Below are 18,440 nucleotides of genomic sequence, written 5' to 3'. Positions count from 1 at the left end.
TTGCAGCATGTCTTCTGAGACGCTCATCGCTACGCTGTGCAGAGACGATCACTCGCGATCGCTCTCAGTCGCCTTGACGACAGACCGATGTCGATATCAACTATCCTTGAAAGCCATTCCGAAAAGTCATGAATAGTTAAATCAACGAATGCATTGTTAAAATTTCTAAGGACAACAGAGTTGCACGAGCGGCTGTAGACTGATAATGATTCCGTAAACTTCGCGAGACTGCGCGACTGTGACGTCTTGTGTGTGCTCCCCCTCTCTTTCTCTCAAACTGCCACCATCCCTTTCTCCTGTGCAGGGTACAGCATTCCGGTTATGCTAAACTAATTAACATCCCTGCCTTTCCTATCTCTCCCGTTCTCGTTCCTTATTTCATACGTCAACTTGCCAGTTGTTTGAGCGTCGCATGGCTCAAAATTCTCTCTGCTTAAGAATGGAAGCTTGAGCGAGTTGGTATGCGTTCATCTTTGTTGAAACAGCGCTCACGAGACGACGACGAAGTAAAAAAAGGCACAGGACAGGCGCTGACTGCAACTAAAGTATATTAGAAAAGACACGCATATATATAGGTGATGTGCAACAACAAAACAACAACTAAAAACACCAAAAGCGAAAAAGACCCTAACAAGTCTCAGGCAAGTAAAAGAAAAAAAAAGCAGGTATCATACTCTGCAGGTGCGGCAAAGGTACAAAAATTCTGCGTCACTCAGCGAAATCGACGGCATGCTAACGCACTTATCTCCTTTTTTTCTGATGTGGAAGGCCTCGATCCCTTCCCTTCCTACCTGCTCTTTATGATGCGATAAAATCATTGTGTCGCTGTACAAGGGTGCGCAGCCGCATTCGTGGCAATGAGCGGCGAGAGAAAATGGCTTTGTTTCTGTCAATGATCGTTCGTGTTCACGAAGACGAACGTCTTCGTGAACACGTTCGCTGCCGATAAAGAAGGTTTTTTTTTGTCGTGCTTCCTGAAGCGATGTACCGAGAAAAGGCCAATGAGGCTATTGAAAAGAACTTTGAAAAAGCGACAGATAAGATGACTAAAGTTAAACGAACTGCCGTGAAGCCGCTGAATGCCATGAAGCTAGACAGAATTGTCAACGAAGTCAAAAAGGCCAAAAACAGTTTCTTGCATGTATTCTTTGCTGCGAAAACGCACAAACCTGATATACCGTTTAGGTCAATTGTGACAGAGAGGGGTGCTTGGCAACATGCTGTGTCGGGATACTTGCAGCGGCATTTAGCTACCTTAAATGTAGATGATCCGTTTCGTGTTCCCAATTCTTCTGCCCTCGTAGAGCTCCTGCAGCAAAATAACCCCGGTAAATGTCAGGCTGTTAGTGTTGACGTCGAAGACTTATTATACTCAATACCGCATGAGGAATTAATGAGACGTGTGAAAATGTGCGTATGTGATTTCAACGATGGACACGCCTTTTTCAGTAGCTGTGAAGTTCCTCTGGAATCCTTTCTAGAGTTAGCATCATTCTACCTGAAATCCACATTTGTTAAACATGAAGAAGATCTCTACATTCAAAAGAAAGGAATTTGTATTGGTTATAGAGTGGCGCCCATTCTTTGTGAAATATTTTTGAGCTTTGTGGACAGGAAGTTGGCACAAGCTTTGGATGGAATGGCAAAACATATTTTCCGATATGATGATGATTCTTTAGTGCTTTTCGAAGCTGGTGATTATTGTCGATATTCAGTAAATATCTTGAAGGTATTCCGCGAGAACGGCAGTGGCTTGAACTTCACGGTTGAGATGATGAAGGACGGAGCCCTCCAGTTCCTAGACCTGCAGTTAGAATTTTTACCCACTGAGGTTTGTTGGCGCCACCATCCTCGTTCAATGAAGCCACTTCTGAACTTCACATGAAATCATTCAAAAATAATAAAGCACGGTATAGCCTTTTCTTGTGTCCGTGCTGCATTGCAGAAGTCCTGCCAGGATAGATTGCAACTAAGCTTTGATGAACAGGTAGTTAGACTTAGGCAAGCGGGTTTTCCGGAACACGTAATTGCGCAAGCGTGCGAGAAGATGCGCAAACACCTAAAAACAAATGGATCGCAGCCTGGAAATAATGAGCGGACCGCCAGAGCAAAAAAGTACACGGTGATACCGTACACTCACCGAGTGACACACGGTTTAAAAAACGTGGCCAAAAGCTATGGCGTTCACGTAGTTTTCTCATCTCCTCATAAGCTGGTGTCCATTTGTGCAAAGGTACAGCAAAGCATTGATAAGCAGAGGAACGACAGGGAAAGTGTTCCTGGCAACTGTGCAATTAACCACACCTACCACTATACAGATTGCAAGGAGGCCATAGTATACCAAATACCATTATCATGCGGAAAAACTTACATTGACCAAAGCGGAAGATGCGTTAACGTTCGTCTTCGTGAACACGAACGATCATTGACAGAAACAAAGCCATTTTCTCTCGCCGCTCATTGCCACGAATGCGGCTGCGCATCCTTCTTCAGCGACACAATGATTTTATCGCATCATAAAGAGCAGGTAGCAAGGGAAGTGATCGAGGCCTTCCACATTAGAAAAAAAGGAGTTAAGTGTGTTAGCATGCCGTCGATTTCGCTGAGTGACGCAGAATTTTCGTACCTTTGCCGCACCTGCAGAGTATGATACCTGCTTTTTTTGCTTTTACTTGCCTGAGACTTGTTTGGGTCTTTTTCACTTTTGGTGTTTTTAGTTGTTGTTTTGTTGTTGCACATCACCTATATATATGCGTGTCTTTCCTAATAAACTTTAGTTGCGAGTCAGCGCCTGTCCTGTGCCTTCTTTTACTCCGTCGTCGTCTCGTGAGCGCTGTTTCAACAAAGATGAATTCTCTCTGCTTGTCTTCGACTCATGACTTTTGAGAGTTGTATATCCTGTGTACGAGTGTATTTCGAGTGACCTTTACAATAACCATTAAAACCGGACGAGGGAAGGAATTTCACTTTCAGTTTTTCTTGTAGAAAAAGGAAGGGCACGTTTAGAATTGCTTGTAAAATGAAGTAATTACGTATTCATTCTTTTAACGAAGTATGCAGTTCGTTCATGATAACGTGACAAATACCGTACACTAAAGCGAAGACAAAAAAAAAAGGTTGCTTATTTCCTCTTTTTGACAAGACTTGAACAATTATTGTGCATCAATTTATTTATACCATAGGTCATGCTAGAGGCCCGTGTATTGTGCGATGTCAGTGCGCGTTAAGGAACAAAGGCTGGCCGAAATTTCCAGAGCCTTCCATTTCGGCGTGCCTCATAATCATACTATGGTTTCCGCATGTAAATCCCCAGGAATTATTTATGATAGCATAGGTTACTTGCTTTATATACACAACGAAGACAGCACTTTCTCGGAGCAGTTCTTGCGTAGAATATTTTTAGAAGCGACCATAAAGTGTAGAGGAAAAGAAAGAAAGAAAGAAAGAAAGAAAGAAAGAAAGAAAGAAAGAAAGAAAGAAAGAAAGAAAGAAAGAAATCCTGCGCTGATGTCGCTCTTGTGTAGGCCTTGGTGTAGTTACTGCAGCTGCACTGACATGAAACCTGCGGAGGAAGCGGGGGAACCTAGCGATTCCCTTGGCGCTTGCCACCACCTCGTCAATCGCGCGCTTGCCGAGGTGGTGGCACCCTCTCTTGCGCGGCGCGGCTATGAGCCGCATGTTTCAGAAGCGTTTTTAATTATTTTAGGTAGATTATTGCGATTAATTCTTGGTTTTACCGTAGTTTGTATTGTCTTAAATCTTGTTAGTTTGTTTTGGTTTTGAGGATTGTTAGCTTTGTTTTAGGCCGCTATTGACCACTGCGTGTCGAGCGACATGAGACGGTGGATGGACGCATGACCGGGCCCCTAAAGTGCTACGACCTTAAAAGACAACTCAGCTACGACAGCTAAAGTACAGCACGGATACTGTTGTCTAATTTATGATTTCTAGATATGGACATGTCAAAACGCCTAATCAGTAAATATTTCTGTGGTTTTGCGTGCCAAAGCCATGATATAATTCGCCGTAGTGTACGGCTCCGCGTGATGTAGACCACTCGAGGTTCTTTAATGCGTACTGACGCGTACATCGAAGTGCGAGTGCAGCGACAGCGATCGAATTGGTGCCTTTCAGGAAAACAGCCGAGCATCGCATTCACCGCGGCGGACGAGGCTAATACCATTTTCCCATACTTTTGACGTACATGAACTACGATCAGCACGCTCCAAGCGTGCATGTTTTTCTAGCCCTAACCACATTTGGTATATTGTTTTGCTCGGCAACTATGTTCCCTCATGCATACCGGCCACAATTCCTCTTAACCAAGGCGTTATATGCGACGACAGGCCTTTTTCCCGCCTTAGGGCAGTGGCGAATGACAAAGGCACGTACTCCGCAAGTGAAAGTTCGTCGTACCTTCACATGCACATCGCCTGGCAGTGATGCAGTCCGAGAAGCAGTTCTGGCCAAGGAATAACGTAAAAACGACGCATAAAGAACACTACATGGTTAGCCCAACAGAGGCGATGTAGCGACTGGACGTTTGTTGAATTTCTCATCGTCTTCCCGAAATAATGTTTGTACAATCACTCAAATACATATTCCCTCTTTTTTTCTCGCTGACTTAGGTACGTATGGAGCTTTCTCCACTTGATGTTTCATCACAACCGACACCTTGTTGGCCTAAGTGAGGTGTTCCAGAGATGCCTGTCCCCAGTAAACATTAAAGGAAAACAATGAATTAGTTTAGATTGCTAAATTTTAATCTGACAACTCTAATACCGTTAATTTCGGCATCATTAATAGAGAAGAAAATCGAGGCAAAAGTTTAATTATTAAATTTCGCTTAAATCTCCGTGCGTAACGTCACGGATTTCAAAGAGTATTTTTCGTATTTTCGCGTCATTGGCTAAACGAAATATCCTGAAACTTAGTATGTTCAGTTCATGGCCCCCCACAGAGCACAATGCACTTAATTTTTACCGATTATGAAGTACGTAGGCCTTAGTAGACGCCTTAAAAATCTATGACTTCACGGCGACTGGAGCGTCGCCACCAACATTTTCTTTTTGCGCGTCTACTCACGGCAAGCGCGCTGGTTGTGAAAGGGTAATTTACTAACATGAAAAAAAAAATCGTTTATCTCTTTAGGGTCCCTTTATTAACAAGCGATTAAACAGCGGTTAACATGGAAGAGATAAAGGCTCTTCATGGGCGCTTTGCGTGTCATATGTGCGTTATACATTTATGGTAGTAATTCGGGATAATAGAGACTCTCCTCCAAAAGACCTTGCCTTTCTCCGACGTCCGAAACTGTTGAGTTCCCTACAGCAGCGTATTGGTATTGCAGCCAGGGGCGTAGCCAGAAGTGTTTTTTGGGGGAGGGGGGGAGGGTCAATCATACTTTAGGTATGTTCGTGCGTGCGCATATATGTATGTATGCGTGTATATATACGCAAGCAAAATTGAAAATTTTCGGGGGGGGGGGCAGGTGAGCCCCCCTGATTGCGACATATCGTTATGAAGGAACAGCGCAGAAGAGGAAGAAGAAACTCGGACAGAAAGAGCGCTAACTTGCATCAAGCTTTATTCGATAAAACAACAGCTAACTGAGCACACGCACTGGGCGGAACGCCCTTCCGAAAAAAAATTTCTGGTGAAGCGTCTGCTAGATCATCCTAGCCAAATGTTTTTTTCTTACGACTTTTGGAAGAGGTGTTTGTACTCTGAACTTTGACACTGAAGCGATCTACCTACAATATTCACCTGTAGTGCTGCAGCGGCGTGTAAGCTCAGTGCAGAATACGGAAGAATGCGAGCAGTTCTGTCTTGAACGCAGCTGAAACGACAAAAGATCCTCGAAATCTTATCCTTCGCTTGGAGGAATCGAAAAGCTGCAAAGGGCAAGTTCTTGCAAAAAACTTATGATAGAGTTCTTCATGCACAATAGTGGCAGGGGATCCCGTATCAACCAGGATCCAGGACCGAACGATATTTTACATTGAATAAAGGCGCACTTCTTCTCGAAGTTTAAGGCGCGCGCAATTGGACTAACACGAAGGAATCTCATTACGGACTTGTGACAGTCGTTATTTTCGTATTTGTGCTGTATCGTACATTGCAATACGCTCATTTCGTGCATCTACTTTTGCGAAGCTTCAGCTCGAAGTCCCTCTAGTTTTCTTTCGAGCACCAGATAGCCTCGAATTGCATCATCTTTCAGAAAATCGTCAAAAAGTGGCAGAAAGATATACCCACATCCCAAAAAAGAGGACATTGCCTTCGAAACGAGATCTTACAGTGCGACGTGCTCATGCTGAATCCTTTAGCAGCAGCCTCAGCGGTAGACTCTCTATTTACGAAAAACAGCCTATTGCAAACACAATAGAATTTACTAGACAAGGTTCGCAGAAGTGAAAAACAGCCGAATAAACAGAGATTCGTCGATGACACAAAGTAAACCTCTTCATAGAGCAGGGGCGCAACAGCGTCGTCACACCTTCGTGCTTATGTGAGGAGGCCTTGGAACACTTTCTTCTGCTTTTTTGTTTTTTTACGGAGCCATGCTTCCATAAGAAAACTACCTTTGTCACGTATTTATCTTAACCTCCTAGTTTCTTAGTTCATCTTTTCAGGTTTGTTTCGTACAGAAGTGCACTTTATATGGCTGGCGCGTTAAGATTGTTTTTATCTCTCGCATTTTTAAACGCCAAAGCTCTTCTACATCTTTCGCTTGCGGCGTCGTCAACCTTTTAGTTGGTATTAGTTGTGTTAGCTGGAAGGCGCAGTCGTCTCTTGTTACCGCTGCTAACCAAGGCTAATTCTCGCTGGTGGCTCCGTGCCAGATTTATCTGGCAAAAACAAAAAGCCGTTCTGGAGAAGAACATAATTTGCTTTGTGCAAGGTGGCAGTTACAACCGCATTAAATGAATTCGTATTTGTTTATTCATATACGCATATTCTAATTGGGAACAGTGCCAGAAGCGATCGGTTACGCAAGTATGCTGAACTTGTCTTCGCATATGCCCTAACAAGTGAAGAAATAAAAACTGGACACAAATGATGGTGTTTCAAGAAGAACTGCATAGCCGACGAACAAGTTTCGTTTTCTGCAGCGTGTAACACTTACATTTCTCAGAAATATAAGCGGAAAGGTTGCTCTAGTATGCACGTTTTTTTTTTCTTGCCACATTTTGCTTCATCACCGCTTTCATTGCCCAAATGAGAAAGCGAGGCAACACTGGTTTTACTACTTTCAGTGCAAAGCCGTGTGTCGGTGGTGTGGTCATGCGACATGGTCAAATTTTCATGTGTTCAGAGTAGGGGTGTGCGAATATTCGAAAGTTTCGAATATTCGTCGAATATTACATTCGAAATATTCGTATTCGATTCGAAAAACGTATATTCGAAAAGTTTCGAATATTCGATAACTCCGAATATTCGAAAAATTAGAATATGCGATTCGATTATCATGCATAAAATAACTCGTCTTCCACATTTCTGCTGCGTTCGTATAGCTAAAAACGTTGCCGAGAGGAGCGATAAACATCGTAAGTACACGGAGGCACGATATCTGCCTGCGACGAGCGCCCCAATACGTATGATTTATTGCTGGTGCATCTCCGACGTGCAGTGCTGTTGGCGATCATGTAACCGTGCATTTTCAATATTATGCGGCCGTAACGTGCCGCACTACCACTCGTTCACTATGCGGGACCACTTCTGAAGAAAGACAGTGACCCACGTGACTGGTGGCGGACTGTAGGCACCTTCATATACCCCAGTGTGGCAAAGCTTTGCCCCATGTAACTCCCTATACCAGCCACTTCTGTTCCAAGCGAGCGTACCTTTTCAGTGGCAGGGGGGGGGGGGGTATCTCTGTTAGAAGGGAGCGCCTGCTGCGTGATCATGTGGAGCAACTCGTATTTCTTCATGATAACATCTAGTCATTACTTTCATTGTGCCGTGATATTTGCTTGTGTTTTGATGTGCATTGTGCTATAGCAGCGTATGTTATGTTGCCAGTCAGGCTGTTGATGTTTTTTTTTTCTTCAAATAGCTACATGGTAAATAAAATATTGTTACTGTGGAGGCATTTTTCCTTTGATATTCGATATTCGATTCGATATTCGAAGGTGGATATTCGTATTCGATTCGTATTCGAAAAATTTGATATTCGCACACCCCTAGTTCAGAGGCATTTAAACCCTGAATTTCTAGCAAGCATCGGTGGCACAATCGATAATCTAATATGGGTCCGTTTGATTTGCGAGCACCGTTCTGAACAGTATTACGGCGGCGCACGAAGTTCAGAAGTCGTGCAGCTCAAGCGCAGGGGCCGACCGGTTGCAGGTCTGCTTCAAGTGCACGACCTTCAACGCAGGTTTGAAAGGTCGCGAACCGCTCATATCATTGGTTCCTGAGGTGCAAACGCGCCCCACGTTGCAGCTGCGTGAAAGTGAGGTTCAAACGGCGCCTGCTGCGCCGTTGCTTCGCAGCCGCACATTTGCACTAGGGCGGCACCGTCAGCAGGAAGGGCGCAGAAAATCGTGTCCCGTTCCATTTTAAGGAACGGCGCGCTTCAGGAGAAGCCACTGCTGCACCACGGAAACGATTGGCGGGGTGCGGCTCCTCGCGAAGTGGATCAGAGGGCGCAGGCGAGCCGAGACTCCAGAGGGCCTTCTGCGCGAGTCAGTTTTATTTGTCGCTTTTCCGAAGGTGTGTGTGTGTAACGACGTCACGACATCAGAAGTTCTCGCGCGGAAGCAGAAAACCGCGAGGTCGGCTAAGAGAAATACACTAGGAAAATTGGGGGGTCCATAATGCCTAAAAAAATTCTCGACACGTAATGTTCCTCGCAGTAACGATGCAGAGGGTACAGCAGAGGTAATAAAAATTGATGTAGTTTTTTAGAAGAGGGGTTTCACTGTTGCGACAGAGAAGAATACTTGTTATCGTAACATGGCCCGAACTCACGAAGAGCGATCGGCCATGGACTGCAGTGCAAACAACTTTTCTGCGATGGCGAACAGCACCGTTATCGTCCCCTGAACTATTGCCTGCTGTGGCCTCCGAAATATGGGCACAGACGTGTACATTCCCCGAGTATGTGCGTGAATTCATTTGTTGCACAAATCGCCTAATAGCTCCAGGTGACACTGTGGCATTGCCGAAAGGGGGCGGGTTCGATTCCTGAGTGGTGGCGGTTCATTTCTTTCTTGCTTTTTTGTGAGCGTGAAAGTGGGTATATAGGTGGCCTGACGCCGAAGACCACTCGACGACGGTGATCGCTGTGTGTCAGAAAGGAACACAGTGCGACACGTGTCGAGCTTGTAACTGCTGCATATGTAGGACACGCAGCTGTAAGCGAAAGGATATCCAAGTTCAACCTGGCATCACGCGGTGTCCTTCGTGTTCAGAGTTAAGGTATCGATATCGTAAGAACTGGTGTAGCTGTTCGTGTTAATAGCCGCAATCCTAAGTACATGCATGAAACAGCATACATTAGGGTAGTTGCTTATCGGAATTTAATTCGAAGCTCGATATGTGTGCATGAAGGAGGGCTCAATTAAACTGATTAAGACATGCAAAAATCAGGGATGACGGCGCTTCCTTGCACTGTGCGGCCGTCAAAAATGCTGACGCACTGGGAAACCGATGCCGACATCCACTGCCGCTCATTTCGCCACGGTCCACGTCCCGGCTGTTTCTCTCGAAGCACGTTCTAGAAACCTGCAGCGGGCCTATGCCATATACCACGTAATACGCAACGGTTGTATAAACAGGAAACACACAGTACATTCATCGGTCTGTGTGGCGCCAATGGACGTGACAACGAACATTTCGTTCTGTGACGTTCTGTGACGTTCAGTAACGCGACGCTGCGCAATCGACGTGCATGGCCACGCCTATGGCACGTGACCGCTGCACGTATGCTGGTCAGCGAGCGCACACGAATCTACCCGCGAGGCTGTTTGCCAGGAAACGGTTCCTGGGCCTCCACGAGTGGCGTCACTAACGGGACTTTGCATTTGCATCGCTGGCCTCAAGAAACTGGTCGAATAATGACAGTACCGAAGGACGCAACGCCTTAGACACGTCGAATAAATGCGTGCTTGTCACGTAGCATGGCGCTACCCAAGCCTGAAAGAACGGGCGCTGCTTTGCATATTCGCTGCGCATTTTCATCTATTTTTTTCTTCGCGAATGCTGATCATACTGCGGTGGAATGTCGCGTAACAACTTGGCCAAAAGTTACTGTTTCTTTTTGAAGTTTGCCCGATCGCCCGCTCATCTGACCTTGCTTCTGTTGCTTAATAGGGGCTTCTCTTTACAACCCCTGCGGCGCGGAAACGCCTACAAAATGAAACGTGAAAAACAACAAACCGGTCAACCTACCGGATGCATTTATTAGCTATTTTCGCAAATTATAGCAATCGCCTACATCAATATTAAGGCGTCAACAAAAATACGCATAATGTAGGCGACCAAACCTGTTTGCCACCTTTCGTGTGCATAGACACCTCATTTTTAATACCACCGAATTATTGGCCTTATCCCTGACGGTGACGTGTCTTGTGCTTTTTAAATGCTTTCCTTGCGTTATTGTTAAATAGGGAATGACAATCAGATAGCAATAAAGTGGTTTTCATCGCTCATTTTTAATAATGCGCGCCAGAAAATGTTTCTGTGAATATCGAACGCGAAAAGGGTACCGAGTTTTCATTCATCATGACAATGTTCAAGATGCCAGGTACGGGAATAATACCCGAACTTTAGCGAAGAAGTGAACGGTACCACAAAGACGTCGGCGCGAGACCGGCGAGAAGCCAACGACGTATTTTACGTGTTGAAATCATCGTTAAAATGCCCATCATCATTGTCGTTTCCAGCGGACAATGACTGCGGTATTCATTGGCACTAAGGCGGCGATCACGTTGCACTCTTTTGATCATGTCGGCATTCATCATTGCATCGAAGATTTGGGGCTCATAGAGCAGCTGCTTGAAGTCAAAGAGTTAGGAGAATGAGGTGGTCATTGTCATCTGAGAGTGCTAGTTAAAACTGCGTTTCATCGAAGGCTGCAGACAATCATTTCTACCGGTACTTTCGTTCGCAACGGAGTGGTGCCAAGGAGTGGCATAGTCCTCTTGAACTGATAAGGTCTTTTATACATGCATAGCAGTTGGCGGCTTAGGGAAGTTGCTTTGACGCCAGTGACCAGTTGCAGCCCTCAGAGATGACACGGAGGGAGCGAGCAGAAAACATCCCGACCTTTACAGTGCTGGGCCTAAGCAGCAATTCACTGTTCGGGCCCATGGCACTCTTGACACCGCGCGCCAGCCGAGTGCCGTGGGCGCTGGCCGATGGTGATGACAATTGGCGCGCCTTCCCACACAGTCTAGCGTTTTGCATCTGTTCTGCATTTCTTTATCCGTTCAAATCTCAATTTGTGTATCGTTTTGGTAACCATGCATGCAACAACTTGAATTCCATGAATCGGTTTCTTGCTTTCTTTTTTATACCAACACGCCACTTGCTTATCCCGACTGCCGCCTTAACGCTTCCACTCTCTTGAGATGCCAACGATTCTGGTATGGACGTCCACTGAAGGTCTTACTGTATCTTAACATGCCTTTCGTTTCCAGACTTCAGCTACAAACAACGCATACATTATCCTGCTTTGAATATTTGCAGCGATAAGCTTTCGTCCTCACGGAGTCAGCTGAGGCCTCAAGTAGAAAGGCACTGACATTTGTGTTGTCATGCAGATTTCACTGACTGATTATTCCTTTTTTTTTTTGCCCTGTCTGTAAATCTCCATGGCCTTCGCTGGATCCCTTTCCCACCATTTTTGTGAAGAAAGCAGACGTCAGTTTGCACTTGCGATTACCCTGTACTTAGTTGGCAATTTTTTTCGATTTATCCTCCGCTTAATGTCCATGTCTTTGAGGTACAAGTACTTTCGAAGCACTTTGGCCACTCATTGCATTGCATCCATGTACCTGAGACTTCATCAAGAACTAAATTTCCTCTGCGCCACTCTGACTTCTAGTGAATCCCAAGCTAAGACACTGGACACTGCCTCACTTGCGTTTTTGCCATGAGTCCCCAGTGCCAAACGTACCATCCACCTTTGGTTGACTTTCAGCCTCGAGAAGATCTCCGACCTTAATCGGAGAAGTGCCTTTGCAAACATTAGCACTCATACAATGACTCTTTTGAAAATCCTTCACCCCGTAGAATAATCACTTGAACCACAAAATTTATCGTTGCCTTTCGTTTTTGTTTTGTTATCAAACCTTAATAGATACCTGCATGGGTTTTTCCTTCATTCGTGTATAGAGCGAGGTGCTTAAAATGCTTGATCTTGCTCGCTTCTGTACTGATATCACACCAGCGCACCTTTCTTCATTAAAAGCCATAATTCCCGATTTCTCGTATTCAGGATTGCACGTTACAATGACGAAAACAGAACGGCGCATACCAATTCCAGACAACTACGAACAATAGATTTGAACAGGCAGTGGGAGGTATGGATTGCAGACCAAAACCAAGACAGTCAACGGCCAAGCACAACGAGCCCTTCGGGATATGAGAGCTCAGAACTAGGGGCCACAAACACGGGTCCTCAGTTTTTGTTTTATTCGGGTAGTATCTCTCTCTCTCTCACTGTTTGTGTGGTGAAATTGAGGCCTAGATATGTGGCTTCATTGCCCCACTTGTGCGCCAGTCTCTGTAGGTCTCCTGTATTGTCCGCTATCTCGCGGGCATACGTGAGCCAAGTGATACTGATGAATCGTTTTACTGCTAAGAATTTAAATAAATCAAAACCGCATTACCTGCTTTCCTGGACTAGATTTATGCCTTCAACATGCAGCGCGAATTACAACAGAGAAAAAAGATATCCTTACGGACGGCCTCAGTGAGCTTTCCTTGCATCTTCGGCTTTCTCATACGATACATAATTGCTTATCTCTCTTATCTCCCACAGCAGCTTCACGAAGTCGCCGCCTGTGACTTCGAGCAGGCAGCGTCCCTGGTTTCCCTGGTTATGGTGACGTGCGACATGATATTCATAAGGGCCTCTTCTAAGCCACGTTAAATATCTTTAGATTGAGCACAAATATATTGTCCCCTCGCCGACTGCGCGGGTTGAACTTCTTCTGTAGTTTTCCCAATACACCATATCTTTTCCGCACGCTTCGACAGCTACGTTATTATGGCTTACACTGGCGATTTATATACTTCTTATTATAATTAATCTTCTTTAATTCATCTTCTATAATCCATCTATTAAAAGCCATCTTCTTTCTTTCATTATAATTGGTGTGTGTGCCAACTTGTCTTACCAATATTACCTTTGTCTTTAGGAAGAGGTTCATCCTGGTTTCGAACCACTTTTCTTTTATCATTTGAGCCATGCCACCAAGTTAGCTGTGCCTCGCTATTTGTATCCCATGAGATCTCTTTGTAAATGGTCTGGCCTAGGTTGGGCCTTCGATGATACCGCGCAAAACCGAAGACCATCGCTTGCGCTTTCAGCGCCCATCTTACATCGCGGCTCCAGCGACGCAACGACCGTTGACTACACCCACCTCGATATGTCTTCGAGCAGGTCGGTCTGCCTAATTGGACGAGCGATTACTCGAGAAGAGATGGCTGCCCAGGGACTTGTCCAGGAAGAGGCCGCGACTCGACGACCTCAGCGTTCGGCTCTCGGGTGAACGGCTGCTCCGGGCAGCTACCTCTTGGGTCGTCGGCGGGGTCGAGCGCGCCGCCACAGCGGGAAGGGCGCCGCATCCACACGCCCGGCGCCCAGCTCTGCGTGCTGTGCTTCGGCCAGACCGATGGGAACGTTGCCGGGCTGAACGGGCCGGCCCAACCTCATGCAGCGACGGGCCACAGCGACGAGGGCGGAAACGACGGCGGCGACGAGCGGCGTCAAGAATGCGAGGACGCTCGTTACCACCGGACTCTGCCGAAACGGCTGCTGTCGTCCTCGATAAAATCCACGAGCTCGCGCACTGAGGTCCGGGCGCGTTTTAACGACACGCGGAGGGAATGATATTTGGACCGGGAGGACTCGGCCGGGAAAGGGCGAACGCCGAGAGGGACTGTCGTCACTGGAGGACTCTTGACCCCCACGTGACGTGGTGCTGTTAGCCGCTTCTCCTCGCCGCTTGCGGGCACGGGACCTGCTGACGCGTGCGAACGCGCCCGAGATACTGGAATGGCCCGTTTCTGTCTCCCAGCTGCGTGGCATATCAGCGGACGACGGAGGAGGACGAGGAAACGCCTCGCGCCGAGTTCAGGGTTGAAGCGGAGCGGAAGGGAGCGAAAAGAAAAAAAATCGAAACAATCAAATGAATAAGCGGTGTAGAGATTTCCGCAGGCATTGAAACGAGCCGCGTGTATACGCGCTCGGAGATAGCATTGTGCCTGCAGAAGAGCAGGCGGATGCGACAGGTGCAAAGGTCGACGAGCGCGCTTCATTTCATCTCGGACGACGTGCAGGGAGCGATCGTGTGAATTTTAACGAATTATTCCGTCTATGCTAATTCGGAGGTGGTTATTAATTACAACCGAGAAATACTGCATTTCGTCACTCTTTGCACTTGCTTACTAAAACGAAAGAAAGCTGGAGAAAGAGAGATTGCGAAATATATACAAAGGACGCAATCAAACATGGAGACCTTACAAGGGCGGCGAAAAATAAACCTGACGAGAAAGTCTTCACGATAAAACTAAGGCGGCGCTTTGCTATTTGAAGCCCTAACATGCTGCCTGAGGACAAAAACATAGCTGAGTATATGTTCACAACAGCTAGCAGGATGCTGCAAGACAAGCAAGGAAACCACTCAGCGCATTGTAAACAAATGCTAGAATATTCACTCAACAAGACCCGTGAAAGATTTAGTTTCAAAATGCAGTACAGCAGTTTCAATGTATTAGCTGGTCAGCGGTTGATATAGGCATATGCTGTTTAGAGTATTCGTTGACGGAAGAGTTTTATGAAAAAGGAGTCATTGCAGGCGTATACGAAAACAGAAGCTTGGATGAAAAAGAAAGAGAAAAAGAAAGAGATAAGCAGGTTGCTATAGACCAGGGGTCTCAAACACGCGGCCCGCGGCTTCACACGAAATAAAGTTTTGTGACTTTGCTAAATAGTGCATTGTTTTCTCGCCTATTGCAATTAACAGCGCTTTGTTCGGTTAAGCTACAGAGACGAGATTGCTGTCAAGCATTTTTTTTTTTTTTTGCGTGAGCCACTCCACGCGGTCACTATGAGTTGGAATATCAACGTGGAACGAAAACTCTATATTTCAGAATCGGCGTCCAGATGTTAGTGATGGTGGAAATCAGTATCGATAGGCTTTTCAAAAGCTGACGTCAAATCGCCTTCAGAAATGACGCATACACATGGGATACGAGAAAGGCGTTCTTTCAAATGGCAACGTTAGGTGACATTTTGCTCAAGCTCTCTCTTCACTGTCCCGGCCCTTGTGGGACTAAACTTCGTGACTGCGGCCCGTTAGCTGAGGTGAGCTTGAGGCCCCTGTAATAGAATGGACCAACGCATGATAACAACGAACAGACTGCTGATCACCTCCTCGTTTGAAAGGGAATGCTAGTGAATAAATAGCGTAAAGAAATTCATGGCGCTTGCGTCATGATGATTTTCAGGAGCATTCTTTTCAGTTTATACCAGCTATTGTATAATTTATATGCAATATCTTGTTGTATTTTTTGCTTTAATTTTTGTTTTGCTCTTGAATCTTCCTCCTATTTATTCTCATGCTGCACTGGACACGTAACAGACGGGTGTGTTGGAGGTCCCCCTGCCAGTTTTTGTACCTATGGGACCTCCGAACGTAGTACACATAGTACTAACGACCTTATGTTGTATGCGAAGAAACTGTATAAACTTGAAACTTGAAACCATTATTCACTGATTCACTCTACGCGTTTTCCCATACGAATGCCGTTAATAAATACAACAAATCCACTGTATATCCCAACAGGTCTGCAGGTATTCTAAAGCGCAGCCTGCTGACAGAAAAATAGCACAATATGAAAGAAATAGTATAAAGCAAGAGAAAAAAGACGAAGTTATTGAGGTAGCGTTAATCAGGCATTTTGAGACAGCCACGACGGCTTGCGTCGTTAATACTGACTCCGGCTAAGGGAATGCGTTCTCACAAAGAGGCCTGCAAATAGTAGCCGCTAGCTAGGGGCCAGTGCCTGCAGCTCATGGTTATTATTCGGGCTGAGGGTAACAAGTATGACTTGCAGTATCTCATGTACAATGCACATATTTGGTGGGTCCGTGCGCCTGATGTGACGCAAATATTGTCACGAAAGGGCAACACAGACTCAAAACCTGTGCGATAGAGTCAGGTGTCCACATTGGAGGCCACACGGGATCCGAAATGCCCCGTGGGACTTGATCCTGTAAACAGATACGCGAAAGTTTTCTTGATGACGAAGTTGATCGAGAATTGGTTAAATACTCGAGCGCGTGAGAACAACCCTGCAACGGTGGCAGGTATTTGAGACTGCCACCTAAGAGGCTGACTTCAAAAAAACAGCTATAAATTCGCGATAGCTGCTTTCCGTTGGTCGATCAATTGATTTCGCAAATAAAACTTGACGTCACCTTCGGAGGCACGCCAACGGCTCTTTGAATACGATTTCTTCCCCAGTTTGTAGATCAACATGGCGGAACCAAGAAGTCGTTCTGCTCATAAGCATTGCTCTTGCCGATGGGCTGCAATCGTGAAGAAAATTGTCATTATCGCGATTAACCGATGGTGTCCTTATATCTATATAATATCTTATCTGCACTACTGCAGAGACTAAAATGAAAGCTTATAACGCACAACATTACACTATATATGCTCGTATTCGGAAGGTTTTTGTACTCGGAATCAGAAGATGAAACAATCAATATTAAGGCAATGAAAAAAGGACATATGAGTTTTCGGTCGATGTCCATTACGCATGCCCGTTAAATTCGTAATCGTTAGTCTACAGGATATTACTCTGGGTTAATCACATCCGTATCGCTTAGCAGCGGGCCATCTCCAGTTTGTATCACAGGTGTATAGCGCAGCGGGAATACGCATACTGCTGTCACTTGCAGGTTGACGAGCGTGGAAACACACTTATCGAAACGTGCGGATGGGCACGACTGAGCGGAACGACATCCAATATGGCCATGCAGCGATGTTTTCACTGCAGCGCTGCTAACACAAAACATCAAGAAATGCGTTCATGCCTTACGTTCTCTTCCTGTGGGTAAGTTTTCAAAGCTCACGTCTGATCTAAATATAAGGAGTAAATAAGGGAGCCGACAACCCTTATGCGAGAGATGGACGTTATGCGTCGATCGGAAGCAAGCCATTAAGGTTTAGCAAACAGTCTTATGTAGGAGTGGGCAAGTTGGTGCGAGATATGCGAAGAAAACCAGCACGAAGGACGAGACTGAAGACACGCGTACAACAGGACCTGATTTAATTTAATGATTTATTGAGTCTTACTTAATTTAACTAAAACATTTAGGTTAATTTGCTTATATTACTTCATGCACGACTGATAGAAGGCACTGAAATAAAATAATTCGGAAAGCATCTTTACGAGGCCGTTGCCCTTGATTGCCGGCAGCTGCGTTCAATTAGACTTAAATGCAAAAAAAAGAAAAGAAAGCTAAATTTATGTGGGCTTGCTCGCCAACCAAGCTGCACAGATCATTTTTTTAAAATTAAGTCCTTTAAACTCTGCGGATGTTTGTGAGCGTAGATAAAAAGAAAGCGAATGGTGTCAGTGAGCGCTCTTTAATTAACGAAGTCACACAGTAGCGTAAACATATGCAGGTTGAACGAGCAGGTTGAACGAGCAAATAATTCCATAAATGGGTGTACGCCGCAGAACATAAAAGTTTTAGTTGATGATTGCTTCAACAAAGGCACGTGGAAAGACAGCAGTGTACACAGGGCGCACGAGCTAACACTAACCAGAGTTTACGAAATATTTCGCATGCACGCTACGACGTCGAGACCGCATGCATGTGTCTGACCATCAATATCGCACGGAGTAAGTCACATTAATTTTGGTGTTCTGCTTAACTGCCTAATTAGGCCATCTTAATTAACCAAATTTTGAAGCAACGACGCTGTGCAAGAAATTATAATTAGAAAGTTTAAATCGATTTGCAAAACGCATGGTTAAATAGCTGCTAACTTGCTATCTATTTAATATTAGTGTTTTTCTGCTACACAGATGCCCGCGATGTACAAAAAAAAGAAAGAAAGGAAGAAAGAAAGAAAGAAGAAAGAAAGAAGGAAAGAAAGAAAGGAAGAAAGGAAAGAAAACACATGACAAGCCCTATTGCGCGGCTATGCGCGCCGCGATTTCATGCTCCTAACATTCCACGTGAA

At 45.4% G+C, this 18,440-nt stretch overlaps 1 protein-coding gene across 8 annotated transcripts in view; it reads right to left on the bottom strand.

Annotated features, from left to right (window-relative positions):
• Positions 1–18,440, bottom strand: part of LOC119395653 (solute carrier family 41 member 3) — a 488,970-nt gene that overhangs the window by 120,596 nt on the left and 349,934 nt on the right. The window contains exon 1 of one of the 8 annotated variants that reach the window (XM_037662637.2): positions 13,599–13,976. The exons of 6 other annotated variants lie outside the window; for them this stretch is intronic. The gene's annotated coding sequence lies outside the window, so the exon portion shown is untranslated. Of the gene's footprint in view, positions 1–1,178; positions 1,198–13,598; positions 13,977–18,440 lie in introns of those variants that run through there. One more of the 8 variants, XM_037662641.2, reaches the window with a different exon arrangement.

The sequence above is a fragment of the Rhipicephalus sanguineus genome, chromosome 6 (assembly GCF_013339695.2).
Source record: "Rhipicephalus sanguineus isolate Rsan-2018 chromosome 6, BIME_Rsan_1.4, whole genome shotgun sequence".
Lineage (NCBI taxonomy): Eukaryota > Metazoa > Arthropoda > Arachnida > Ixodida > Ixodidae > Rhipicephalus > Rhipicephalus sanguineus.
This window is presented reverse-complemented; position numbering and strand designations above follow the sequence as displayed.